Source organism: Mytilus galloprovincialis, chromosome 14, assembly GCF_965363235.1.
Source record: "Mytilus galloprovincialis chromosome 14, xbMytGall1.hap1.1, whole genome shotgun sequence".
Classification (NCBI taxonomy): Eukaryota; Metazoa; Mollusca; class Bivalvia; order Mytilida; family Mytilidae; genus Mytilus; species Mytilus galloprovincialis.
The window spans coordinates 26,090,515-26,104,140 of record NC_134851.1 but is presented as its reverse complement, the minus strand read 5'-3'; the positions used below and the strand labels follow the sequence as shown (position 1 = coordinate 26,104,140).

At 30.9% G+C, this 13,626-nt stretch overlaps 1 long non-coding RNA gene across 1 annotated transcript; it reads left to right on the top strand.

Moving 5' to 3' along the window:
- The first annotated feature begins 9,151 nt into the window (after positions 1–9,151).
- Positions 9,152–10,734, top strand: LOC143059234 (uncharacterized). Its single transcript, XR_012973441.1, has 3 exons — positions 9,152–9,234; positions 9,791–9,904; positions 10,153–10,734. It is a non-coding gene; the product is annotated as an uncharacterized LOC143059234 (long non-coding RNA).
- Positions 10,735–13,626: the final 2,892 nt, after the last annotated feature.

Here is a 13,626-nt window from a genome sequence, read left to right as displayed (position 1 = left end):
CTCCCAGAAGATTCCATTTGACTGTTTCTCCCTCATGCAAAGCTCTGATTCCTGTCACGGATTTGGCTATACTTTTTGGACCTTTTGAATTATAGCTCTTCATCTTTTATATAAGCTTTGGATTTCCAATATTTTGGCCACGAGCATCACTGAAGAGACATGTATTGTCGAAATGCGCATCTGGTGCAAGAAAATTGATACCGTTAATTTTATTTTTTTATTATTTCAAACCAATTATAAAATATCTTTATAACAATACAGCAAACATATCGGTTTTGGTCTTGAATGTAAATTTTTAAAACTGTCGGAGAAAATGCAAAAAGAAAGAAAAGTCAAAATTAAAATCTTGACCTTGATCTTATTTTCGTTGGATTTAGCGGCTTCAAATAAAAAGGGTGATAACTCTTACAAAGAAGATTGCTTGTCTGAGCAGGGTGACATTGACAAGTGCATAAACTGTTTGATACTGTAAAAGAAATATCAAAGCAGCATATTGCGAAACAAAATTTTCGTAAACGCAAAAGTTGTCGAAAGAGAAAAAAAGATTGTAAACTAATTGTTCAGAGACAAATGAAAGGTTTTTTCTTATCAATTTTCCAAGTCATTAAAAATATGCTAGTTATAGTTTTCGCAGAGTTTAAATTGGCATCATACTGACACGATACATAAGTATATTATATATTCTTTTGAATGAAATTGAGCCAATTAATATGCTACTTGCGGTTAAGGTACCGTTGATCTCATATAATTGCTTTTTCACAATGATTCTAAAAAAGATATAATTTTTATATACTTTTGCTTTGGTCATTGTTGAAGGCCGTACGGTAACCTGTTGTTAATTTCTGTGTCATTTAGTCTCTTGTTGAGAGTTGCCTCATTGACAATCACACCATATCTTCTTTTTTATAATAAGTATGTTAAAGCTGTCTAGGTAAACAACAGATCCCCTTAACATAAATTTACCCATATTGTGAGTAAACGCAGATATATTGTTCTATAATGTTGAAGTAATTTGTCCCAAAAGTAGGTGCAATGATTTTTAATTTGCTTTTCTGTTTTAAGAAATGCTTAACCTAATAACTGTGTTCTCCGACCAAATACAATACAACAAAGCTTCATCAGAAAAAAAACCTACTTAAACAATGGATGAATAAGATTAAATTTTACTTTAATATATATTTTTCCAGGAAAATGAAGTGCAGCCAAAACGCAACTTTGTAAAACAAACAAGGAATAGTTACTGCATATGTTAGAACATTTTGTGACTTAATATTATTTTTTTCAAAGAGTTTGATTTTTCAATTCAAATATTACATTACATTTACAAATGTGATGTTTAAATCAATGCATTACTTTGCCAACGGAATTGTAATATAGTGCATTACTTTAATAAATGCATGTTATTGTAACTTTTATATAATGCATGGTTTTGTCAATGTAATTATAATATATGCTTTACATTGCAATGTAATGTACCCCATGCCTGATTATTATCATGATCAGTATCATTATTACGAATTTTTATAAAAGATATAAAGAGTGAATGCATTTATGATTATAGGTTTAATACTCTTCGAGACAAGGTTATATTTGACCAAGTATATTTTTTACAACCAGCGTTAGTGAAGCAAATCATTATAACAATCATCATCACGCAGCTAAATATTTGTTATTAAAGTATCTTATCTTAAATGTCATGCGAGACAAGAAAAGACAAATACTTCATCACAGGGTCACCACTTGTTGCATATACACAAACAGCATATTTTAACAAAAGATAACAACAGGATCCACACTATATAGAAATATGAGAGACTATGTTAATGTGTTTTCATAAATTATAATCAAATACAAGGCAACTGTCAAGATTACAAAACACATTTCAGTTGAATTAAAGCTTCATTGCAGATAACGGCAGTAAAAAATACCACATTTTCATTTGTAAGAAAAATTTCATATGCATGTCCATCTGGCAGATAACACTTTCTTTTACCAGGAACAAAATGATTTGTCAAGTATATATCAAAAACACAACTTAAATAAGACACGAAAAGGACACCCAATGGTAAAGAAATTGCCACCAAATACACCACGTAGAAAAAAAATGAAGCATGATATTTTTATCACTTACTTTCATTAATAAAAATATAAAATTGTTTCATTTATACATTTGTTTAACTTAACCTATAGCAATCTATAATTTTAGAACACATCAATTAATATGACTGCCGTAATAAGCAGTGAAACGAGTGAAGATAATGAAGAAGGTAAAGAAATTAAATGGGGGTTAAGCTTGTGACAACACCACGCAGGAGATTAATGAAAGAGAGCAACACAGAATAGTGTTCTGTTAACACCCTTTTGTTGAACTGCTTAAATTGGTGACATATATTACACTCTCTGAATTTTACATATCGGTCAAACCTGATAAAACATGTTGTCCTCATGCCAATAAGTAAAATGTATTCATGTCAAACTAATAAGGTAAAGTCGGAAAAACTATTGTTTACATTTTAAATTGATTTCATCAAAATGAGTGGGCTGAACAAAAATATCTAAAAAAGCGTAACATGTAGACATACAGTTCTATATAATGTAAGTTATCTAGTCCATTCAGGTTGTTTTCTGTACATCTGAAAAAATTGTATATAACTGAGGAGTTGTTTTATGATTCCAAATGATAACAGTTACTAGCAAGATCAAAGAGAAATAAACAATCACTATGAATTTGAATGAATGAATGTTTTATTCCAATAGGTATATATATATATGTAGATTGACACCTCCTGTTTGTGGCATAACATCTTGGCCACTAGTTTATTGTTGTCTGTTTAGTATTAAATTTAATGAATTAAGATCCATTTTGTTACATCTTGTGATCAATTTTATTTGTCAATAGCCAATGGCAGTCAGCAGGGTAAAAGAACATCAGTTGTTCGACCTGTTAGTCAAATGCGTTTTGTTTAAATACCCTTTTTCATTTTTTTTGTTCTTTTGGAAAATATTGGAAGTGTTGTATTTAGACCCTTCTACAACGAAATTTGTTTTACATGCACACGTATAAAAATTCCGGTTTTTATCGAACGCAATCATAGGTTTGAACGTAGTTTTCAATTTAGACTTGTTTATATTTATTTCGTTGGAGCTTGTATCATATTTTCCATCCGGTTTATATGATCCTTTCATCCTAAGACTCTTAAAATCCAAGATTCTATCTAAATATGAGGGTAAATTATATATGTCCTTCAAAATACCGTTTCGATCCCTAACATCACTGAAGAGACATTTATTGTCGAAATTCGGATCTGGTGTACACAAACTATTGACTACTTGTGTGTGTGGCATAACATCTTGGCCACTAGTTAATTGTTTTCTGTGTAGTGTTAAAGTTAATATATTAAGATCCATTTTGTTACATCTTCTGAAAATTTTTATTTGGCAATCGCCACTGGAAGTCAACAGGGTTAAAGAACATCAGTTGTTCGACCTGTTTGTCAAATGCGTTTTGTTAAAATACACGTTTTCACTTTTTTGGTCTTTTGGAAAATGTTGTTAGTGCTGTATTTAGACCCTTCTACAAGGAAATTTGTTTTACATGCACACGTATACAATTTAGACTTGTTTATATATATATATATATATATATATATATATACGGTGTCAATATTGTTTTAGTACACCAGATCCGGATTTCGACAATAAATGTCTTTTCAGTGATGTTAGGGATCGAAACGGTATTTTGAAGGCCATATAAATGGTACTCCGATTTTTTGAAAAAGTACCCTCATTTTTATATAGACTCTTTATATATATATAGTATCTTAAAATAACAACATTCAATCCATCTAGGTGTGGATCAGTTTGTAAATAAACTGATGCAGTTACTAAATTAAATTATATAAGTGTCTAAGAATGTAGCTTTAAATTAACACACTAATGGGTGTTATACAATTAGTTGTTATATGTTATATATTATTCACGCAATATTTCTTAACTTTAACTAAAAACACAGCTGAAATCAAGATGATATAAAACCAAAAACATCACAGACGCTTTTGATACAACTAAAGAAAAAGATCGAGCTAGCCTCATGGAATATAAAGATAAGACAGACAACCCGTGCAGATGGAATTCCGTTTGTTGTAACCTTCCATCCCGATTTAACAAATATTTAATCTACTATCCGAAAACACTGGCGTCTTATCGAAAATGACTCTTCCTTAAAAAAAAAATTCCATCACCTCCTGTTATTGCCTATCGCAGACCCACAAATCTCAAAGTCATACTTGTGACATTAAAAGTAAAGAAACAAGAAACTTCTAAGTTTGGGTGTTACAAACAATGCGGTAGAAGTAACTGTAAGTGCTGTAAAGCCGCCAACACGGATCACTCTTTCAGCAGCACAGTTACAAAGCAGCGACACAACATCTATGTTACATCTAATTGCAAAACGGAAAATAGTATTTATATTCTTACTTGTGGAACTTGCAAGCTGCAGTATGTTGGTGAAATAGAAACTAAATTCAACATCAGACTTATAAATCACCGGTCGCTCTATACAAAAGGAAGTAACTGTTCAATTACGAGACACCTCTTAAGAACAAGTCATACTTTTGATAATATCACCTTTCAAATAACTGAGGTAAACCAAAATTGGGACTCCGAAAGGAGAAAACAGAGAGAAAGTTTCTGGATCAGGTACGTACTCTCCAACCTGGTGGACTTAATGAGAGGGATGAAAAACAGTTTTACCCAAAACCAAAGGAATAAATCATGAATTTCATTTTATTTAACTAAAACAACTTTTTGTTTAAATTTAAAAAGTGTTATGTACAATCAACGGCAAACATATGTTTTATACAAACCATCCATCAATAGGTTAAACTTTTACACAAATTTTGTGCAGCTCAAGTTACAAAGATATATTTTGTCATGCATCCGATTTCACCTAGATAGATGCACACGCCCGATGAAGCTATTTTTTTTAGTGAAACATTGTGTGAATAATATATAAAGTAAAACAAATAATTTTATAACACTCATTAGTGTGTTAATGTTACATGCTTAGACACTTATATATATATACAACGCGTCTAAACATCAAACCAACAATGTTAGATCTGTAAATTTGCTTTCGAAAATGTTTTGTTCTCCCCTCGCCGAGAATCGAACCCATGCTACTGAGATATCGTTACACCAAATCGCCTGCACTGTAGCCGTCCCGCTACACCACTAGACCACCTGGCCTTCACAAAAATAAAGCTTTCGGTGGCCATGTGTTACCTTTCCTCGTCAGTTTTAATCTAGCGACGTACTTCAGTACATGATATAGAAGGCATGGAGATGTTATCGTTACACATCTGCTCAATTATCTATAGTAAAGGATCCTACAAATTCATGCAAGATACAGTCACAGAAAATAATTATATTTATAAGTACGTCTGAGTCAGTGACAACTCTACAACAAATGTATCCATCGGATCACCAGCAATGATGGTGATGCATGGCTGTGTACATTATGTGTATACAACTCGTCTAAACATCAACCCCACAATGTTAGATCTGTAAATTTGCTTTCGCATTTTTTTTGTTTTTCCCTAGCCCGGATTCGAAATATATATATATATATATTATATATATATATATATATATATATATATATATATATATATATATATATCAGTCTAAAAATTTGCACAACGGTACTGATATAAGATGTTATTATACGAAAACGTTGTTATTAAATCGTATGTATCAGTATTGTTAAAACTTGTGACACTGAAGAAGGCCATTTGTTGAGCCGAAATATTTGTCAACACGATTTAATAACAACATTTTTGTATAATAACATCTTATATCAGTACCGTTGTGCAATTTTTTTTCTTATCTGCATAGTATCGCCTATTCTAGACGATCCGGTATTTTATATATATATATGTAACACTCCCAAACGTGTCCTTCCCCCCAAACGTGTCCGATTCCCCCAAACGTGTCCAATCCCCCAAACGTGTCCGTAATTATTAAACGTTGCCCAAACGTGTCCGATTTCATAACCCCCAAACGTGTCCGATAATTGTTATTCGCCCAAACGTGTCTACTGTTTTAAAAACGCCAAAACGTCTCGTGTCTTTTAGCGCTTATGTGTCTTAAATGACGTCAATAACGTTGACGGCAATTTCAAAATGGGGGACACAATTGAAGATGTAGGGTTTCGTTTAGACTCTAAAAAAAGATCAAAACCGCTATCGAAAGACATAAATGCAGAAGTATTTTGGGAACAGCTAAGAAAATTTAAAATGGGGACCTAGAAAAATTTCAGAGATGGTAAAAGGTGTAACAGAAAGAATGCTAAAAAAATACATACAATTGTATTTTTTTGACAAAGAAACAAAACAAGTTTACAGAAGAAGTGAAAGCCTAAATGTTGGGCATAGAAGATGCGTCACCAAGTTAGAACTTATACAAATTATTAAGACGAATCACGAAACAGATCACAGGAAAAATGATACTATTTATGAGACAATTAGACATGCTGTTTTCCCCGTAGGAAGAGAGAGTATTAAAATCTTATTTAAAAATGAAGTTACCTGCTCTAGCTGTAATGCAGCTGATGAACTTCCTAAAACAACAAGGACAAGAAGACCAATTCCAGCCACTTATCCAAATAGTCGATGGCAGATAGACTTAAAAAAATTCCTTGTTACAAAGGTTTAATTATGTCTGCCACATTCTAGACTGTTATTCCAGGTTTGCGTTTGGATATGCCACAAAAACCAAAACGGCAAAGGAAATTGCTGACATTGTACTTAAATATATTTACTTGTATGGTGCACCGCGTATTTTACAATCAGATAATGGCAAAGAATTTACCAATAATGATCTAGAAGGAGTCGTTGAGGAGTTTAAGTCAAAACAAAAACATGACAGGCCGTACCATCCACAGAGTCAAGGGACAGTTGAAAGATTTAACCGGACAATGACCACTTTTTTTCGTGTAAAAATGAGCACTGTGAAAGATTGGGTTGAAGAACTTCCACATTTCTACTATACCTACAACAACAGAGTTAACTCAGTAACAAAGCCGCTAACTCCTCATCAAATGAACTTCAAAAGACCAAATTTTGCAACACCGGTGGAGGAACAGGTTTGTATAATTATGGAACTTATGTTAATGTTGCTTTTTTTAATTGAAACGTTAATACAACTTTTATAAAAAATATTTACATTTAATTTAAGCTGAGTTTGAATAATTTATATATTGTAATCCACTTTTTATTTTGTATTTAGTTTTAAACTTTCCTATATCTTAAAGATACAATTTTTTTTTTTAAATATCTTAAACTTTAATTATCAAAGGTGCAATAGATCAACATCTTTTTTTTATTTTATGGTAAAGTATTGCTATAAAAACCATCGCTAGATAACAATTGATTGTTGGTTGCTTAACGTCCAGTGACAAATATTCCATGCATGTTAAGGACGTAATATGTTAAGCTATAAAAATTCCCGTAATGACAGAATGATACACTTTGATTGTATAACCATAACATAAATAGAAATAGTTATAAAGTATCATAATAAACTTGTGTATATTTCAGATACCATACCAAAATTTGACTGAAGAAGAAAGATTGTTTTTAAGAAACGCTCATCTTGATGTTGACGGCGAAGAAGAAAACGTGTGTGAAAGTAATACAGAAAACAATGAACAGGAGAAAATTGTAAATACGGTAACTGACGAGTATGATGAACAGCTTTCATTAGAAGGTAATCAACTTAATATACTATTGCAATTAAATCTACTTGCTTAAATACTTTAAACTTTAAATGATGGGATAAAACAAAATTAAAAACTAAATTATCTTTAAAGATCTTGAAAGGTATTGCTTTACCTTTTAGTTAAATTATAAATTTGTATCTGGTGTGCGCAAATGTTTGTTAGTACTACATTAAATAGCCGTAAAGTTAATCTTTACCGGAAGCTGCTTAAAGGTAGCAAAGCATAATTACTTATATACATATAAGTCTTTTGAAAAGTGCTTCTTGTTAAAAGGGAAAAGAAACTAGTGTAAAGCGTTTAGCCGGTGATTCTTTGATTTACTTCACTAAAGTGTATAAATTGTTCTAACCAATACCTAACTAACTTAACCCTTATCTGCTTTTACTTAACCCTAATCTTTATTAAATTCTTATTGAAAATACATCCTCGCGCATGTAACGCGTAAAATTTTTAAAAAAGAACTTCTCAAATTAACACATACACAATTACTTCTTTTATCTTATTTGTGTCAAAACTGAAGAATCCTATAAATAAAAAAAAAACCCTACAAAACACTAACCGTATTCTAAATTGCAGATGAAAAGATAAATATTTATAAATGGCAACAATAATTAGTAAATTTTAAAGTAAACTGCTAGTATTATTTTATTATTGTTTGTAAAAGTAACTTATAAGTTTTTAATTTTAGAAACTTTACAACTACTGGAAGACATTGCATCGCCTACCAAGGATATAACTGGAGACCAAACCAATGAAGTTAACACGCAGCAAGACTGTATAATGAAAGATTAAACACCTGAAAAGAATATAGTATGTACATGTATACCCCGAGTTTATAAACAATAACATGTTATTTTTTTTATAACTTAACCAATAATAATGTATTTTTTTTGCATTTTTACTTTATTTTTTAATGATCTAATTATCTGTTATATAAGATCATATATATTATATCATATATTAAGCATTTCAATATTTGAACATGTTTTGGGTTAGTATTTTTAAAAATAACCACTGTTTGAGATCTATATCAGTATAAACTTCATGTATAATTTTAAATCACGAATGAATGAATGAAAAAAAAACACCAAAATATACTGCTTAAATACGGTTGCTTTTGATTCTAAACTATAAAAAAGAAGATGCAGTACAGACAGAGAAATAATTAATTAACAACTATAGGTCACCATAGGGCCTTCAACAATAAACAAAGCCCATACCGCATATTTAGCTATAAAAGGCCCCTAAATGACAATTTAAAACTATTCAAACGAGAAAATTAACGGCTTTATTTATAGAAAAAAATACAGAACTAATTTTTATTGGTATAATTAGTGCATAATTGCTGATTTTATACTAATATGTTAAATACTAATATTTTTTAGGAAATAAATTTGACAAGTGAAAACGTACAGAGCTGCCAAGTATTATTGATGAAAGAAAAAGAAAACCAGGTACACATAAAAACTTACAGTAAACAATTTTCATTTTATCACGGTTTAAAACATTTACTAGTTATAGTACCAACTAATATTTCAGATTAAACATTAGTTAAATTGAGAATGGAAATGGGGAATGTGTCAAAGAGACAACAACCCGACCATAGAAAAAAACACAACAGCAGAAGGTCACCAACAGGTCTTTAATGTAGCGAGAAATTCCCGCACCCGGAGGCGTCCTTTGGCTGGCCCCTAAACAAATATATACTAGTCCAGTGATAATGAACGCCATACTAATTAACCTTTTTCTAGTGATATAAATACATATCCAATAATTAAGGTGCATATACATTCATACAGTTTGTAATGAAATGTTATTTACGCGACCAATATGCAAATCTCAGTCATGCTACTGAAAGGGTCTTTAAACAATTTTAATAGTTTTTTGTTTTTATGTTTTGCAAAACGACACATCATTTAGAATTTTATTTATAAAACAAATAGTTTATATGATTTATTATAATATAGAATAATTTTGTATATTATAAATATGTGTAAATTCTATTTTTAGGTAGTACAAAATAACACAGCTTCCCCTTACTACAGTGAAATGTATAGAAAAAGATTTGGAAGACCCCAATCTTTAATAAGCTCAGAAAGTCCAAGCACAAGAATTCATTTACAGGTATTTCTTTATAAAAAACACATTTTTTTTTTTTTATCTAATAGTTGTTCAAATTACTTTTCTTTAGTTTTTATGTTAACTGAATTTTTGCATTACTTTAAAAATAGTTTTCAAAAATTAAGTTTAAAGTAAAATTTGCAAACACTTATTTCTTATTCATTAAAAAAATACTTTTTCGGTGTGATTATATTTTCTCAGTTACAGGTAATGTTTTATTTTTTAACATGTGTTTAATTTATTTTTAATAGGAAATCAACGGGAACCAGTCCACATTTTTCAACGCTGGTATCACGCAGTACTTTGATAGTGAACAGATGTATCCTGTAGAATTGTTCAGTAAAAACTCTATAGACGATATAAAGAGCTACATTTACTACAATGAAGGTGATATCGTTGATTATAGAACAAATTCTGCTATGAACAAAGGGACTGCGGTTTTTACTAGCGGTTTTTGGAGAAGAGGCTTAGTGATCAGAATAGGCAAATGTCCTAGACGAGGCACGCTTTACACTGTAAAAGATGATATTACAGACTTCTGTTTTCAGATAAATAGACACCAAATAAGAATCGCACTATAAAAATGTATTTTACTTGCAATGGTTTTACAAATTCTTTTTTTATTAAAACACTTATTATGTGATCAACGCCAGTTGTTAATAGTTACCGTAATTGCAAAATATAATTTGTATTGTATAAATCAACTTTAGACTGTTAATTGCGTATTGTCCGGTTGCAAGTATTTGATGCATATTCAGAGAGAACATACAAGTTTCAAGGTTTTTACAGTCGTACTGTATAAAAGAGGGACGAAAGATACCAAAGGGACAGTCAAACTCATAAATCTAAAACAAACTGACAACGCCATGACTAAAAATGAAAAAGACAAACAAACAACAGCATAGAGAGAACATACAAGTTTTAATGTTTCACAGTTGTACTGGATAAATTAACTTTAGACTGTTGATTGCGTATTGTCCAGTTGCCAGTATTTCATGCATATTAAGAAATAACATACAAGTTTTAATGATTTTACATTTCTAGTGTATAAATTAACTTTAGACTATTGATTGTGTATTTTCAAGTTGCAAGTATTTCATGCATATTTAGATATTTAGAGACAACATAAAAGTTTTAATGCGCATAGAAAGTGACATTTTAACAAGGTATCTGTACAGTTTAACTAAACATGTTTGTTTACAATTTAAATACAACATAGCCGAAATTACGCTTCCCTTTTTACCCAGTTTATACTAGTGGTTTAAAAAGTACTAACACACTTTGTCTATATTTTTTAATGAAATGGTGAAACTAGTATAAGTTAATGAGATAGCAATAACAAAGTAATGGATACGTTTGGGGGATTGGACACGTTTGAGGGGTAGTTGAAAAATGGACACGTTTGGGAGTTTACAAAAATGACACGCTTTGGCGCCCTTTTGCATCTATACAAGTTTTGTAGTTCAGTGTAGTCATGTGGACACCTTTGGGGGAATCGGACACGTTTGGGGGGAAGGACACGTTTCTGAGTGTTACATATATATATATATATATATATATATATACTTTTTTACTTTTTTTGCTCTTTTGGAAAATGTTGTTTGTGCTGTATTTAGACCCTTTTACAACGAAATTTGTTTTACATGCACACGTATAAAATGTGCGGTTTTTATCCCACGCAATCATAGGTTTGAACGTAGTTTTCAATTTAGACTCGTACATATATATATTTATAAATATAACTCGTATAAACACCAACCCACCAATATCAGATATATATGTATTCTATAGCAACGACACCATGTTTACAAATTGAGACATGATACATACATAAACAGTCATCATAAGAATACCAATTACATGATGTAACAATATGTAATCTGATTGACAACGCAGATGTTATGTAATTGTATACACGTTAATATGTAAAAGTACCCCAATATCATAAAAACTCTGTTTTTCGCTCCTTTCTACAGATGTTTTTTTTTCACTTTTGTTTATACTGTTATTTTGTTTTATTCTTAATCATCGATTCAATCTATGTATTTCTGATGGTTGATACCATAAATAAATTCACACCACTTTCAAATAAAAACAAATCAAATACATTATAGCCCCAGTTTAATTTGCCGTTGTTGACACTGAAAGTGGCTTTACAAAACTCATACTCAAAGTGGTGTTTTGTAATTTAATTATTTGAACTTTCATCTGCTAAAACGAGTTCATAAATAACAGTGCATGGTCGGAATACTACACGAATTTTACAACATCAAAATCCAATAAAAAAGTCATTTACAATCCTATATCTTGATGAGCAAGATGTTAATTTCTTGTCCTGGTCTCTTCTCCATTCGTTCAAAATTAGTAAGATATCTTTGTAATTGATCATTTAAAATTAGGAATCGACGTGCGGTTACAACTGTATTTATTAATTACAAGACATCTCGATGAAATAGATATAGAATCAAATTCATAACAGTGTAGCTGTGACCATTGATTGACGGTCTTCAATAGCCCATTCACTGGGACAAATTAGGTGAACGTTTGTTTGTTACGCCCATTGCGCACGTCGTCCTTAGTATAAACATTTAAACTGTGGGGTCACCAAAGGTTCTCAACGCCTAAATAAAATAATTCGATATACTAATTAGGAATAACCTTTGTGTTTTGATTACATAAAATACTCAAACGAATTATGTCATCTTTTAACTTTTATCTGGTCTAAAATTTTACTTTAGAACATATATATGCACAATCCACCGTGTTTCAAAAGTTGTGCAAATACCAAACATATAGACAAAATATACTTCTGGCCTGTTTTTTGTCATACTTGCATGTTTAAGTTCTTGGATAGGAAGAAAGCTATTTGGATTAAACCTGGTGAAACTTGCGTGCGTTTACGTTACTGGATTGTAAAATGTATACTTTGATGTATATTGGAAACTTGAACTGTTCTCCTAAAATGCTACTATACTTGTGAAAAAACCTAATCAACAGAAACGTATTCAACTGATTTTTATTGGATGACTTCGTTCGTTTTATGATCGCAAATAAAATATGATACATGATATACTGTGTATTGTAGTTCGTCTATTCATGTCTTTTGGTTTTTTTTTAAGGATTTCCTGTCTGTCTGTGTTTGATTATTTGTTAATGACTTTAAACTTACTTGCAAATAATTTGAAACCAAGACTTCCATTTTAAAAATGTCCAAACAAACCATGATCTTCCGTTTTTCATACATATCCGTATTTTTTCTCTCGCTCAACTTTCGTGTTTGTCATGCCAAGATCTTTTGAAGCTTTCGCGCTATAAAGTGTATTTTGCTTATTGCTGAAGGTCTAACGTCTGGTGATCCCTTGACACAATTTTTCTGATTGTCTATAACACCTCACATTCTTATGTCTATATGCAGTTAAATCGATTATAAAAATGAGAATTGAATTGTTAAAGAGACAACAACCTGTCAGAAGTTCAAACACATCCAAAGGCAACATGTAGATCTTTTGTGTCTTAGGGAATTGCTATACATATATCTATATATTTATTTCAGGTAAATAGTGTTAGGCCATATTTAAGGTACAGATATTGTCGTCAACTTTTGCACCTTTTATGTTTTTATAATGCATTGTTTATATTTTGTGGGCCTCGGCTTTTTCATTGGACAGACAATTTTGTTTTCGACTATTTAAAAATGTGCATTTTTTTTAAATCATGCAGGACGC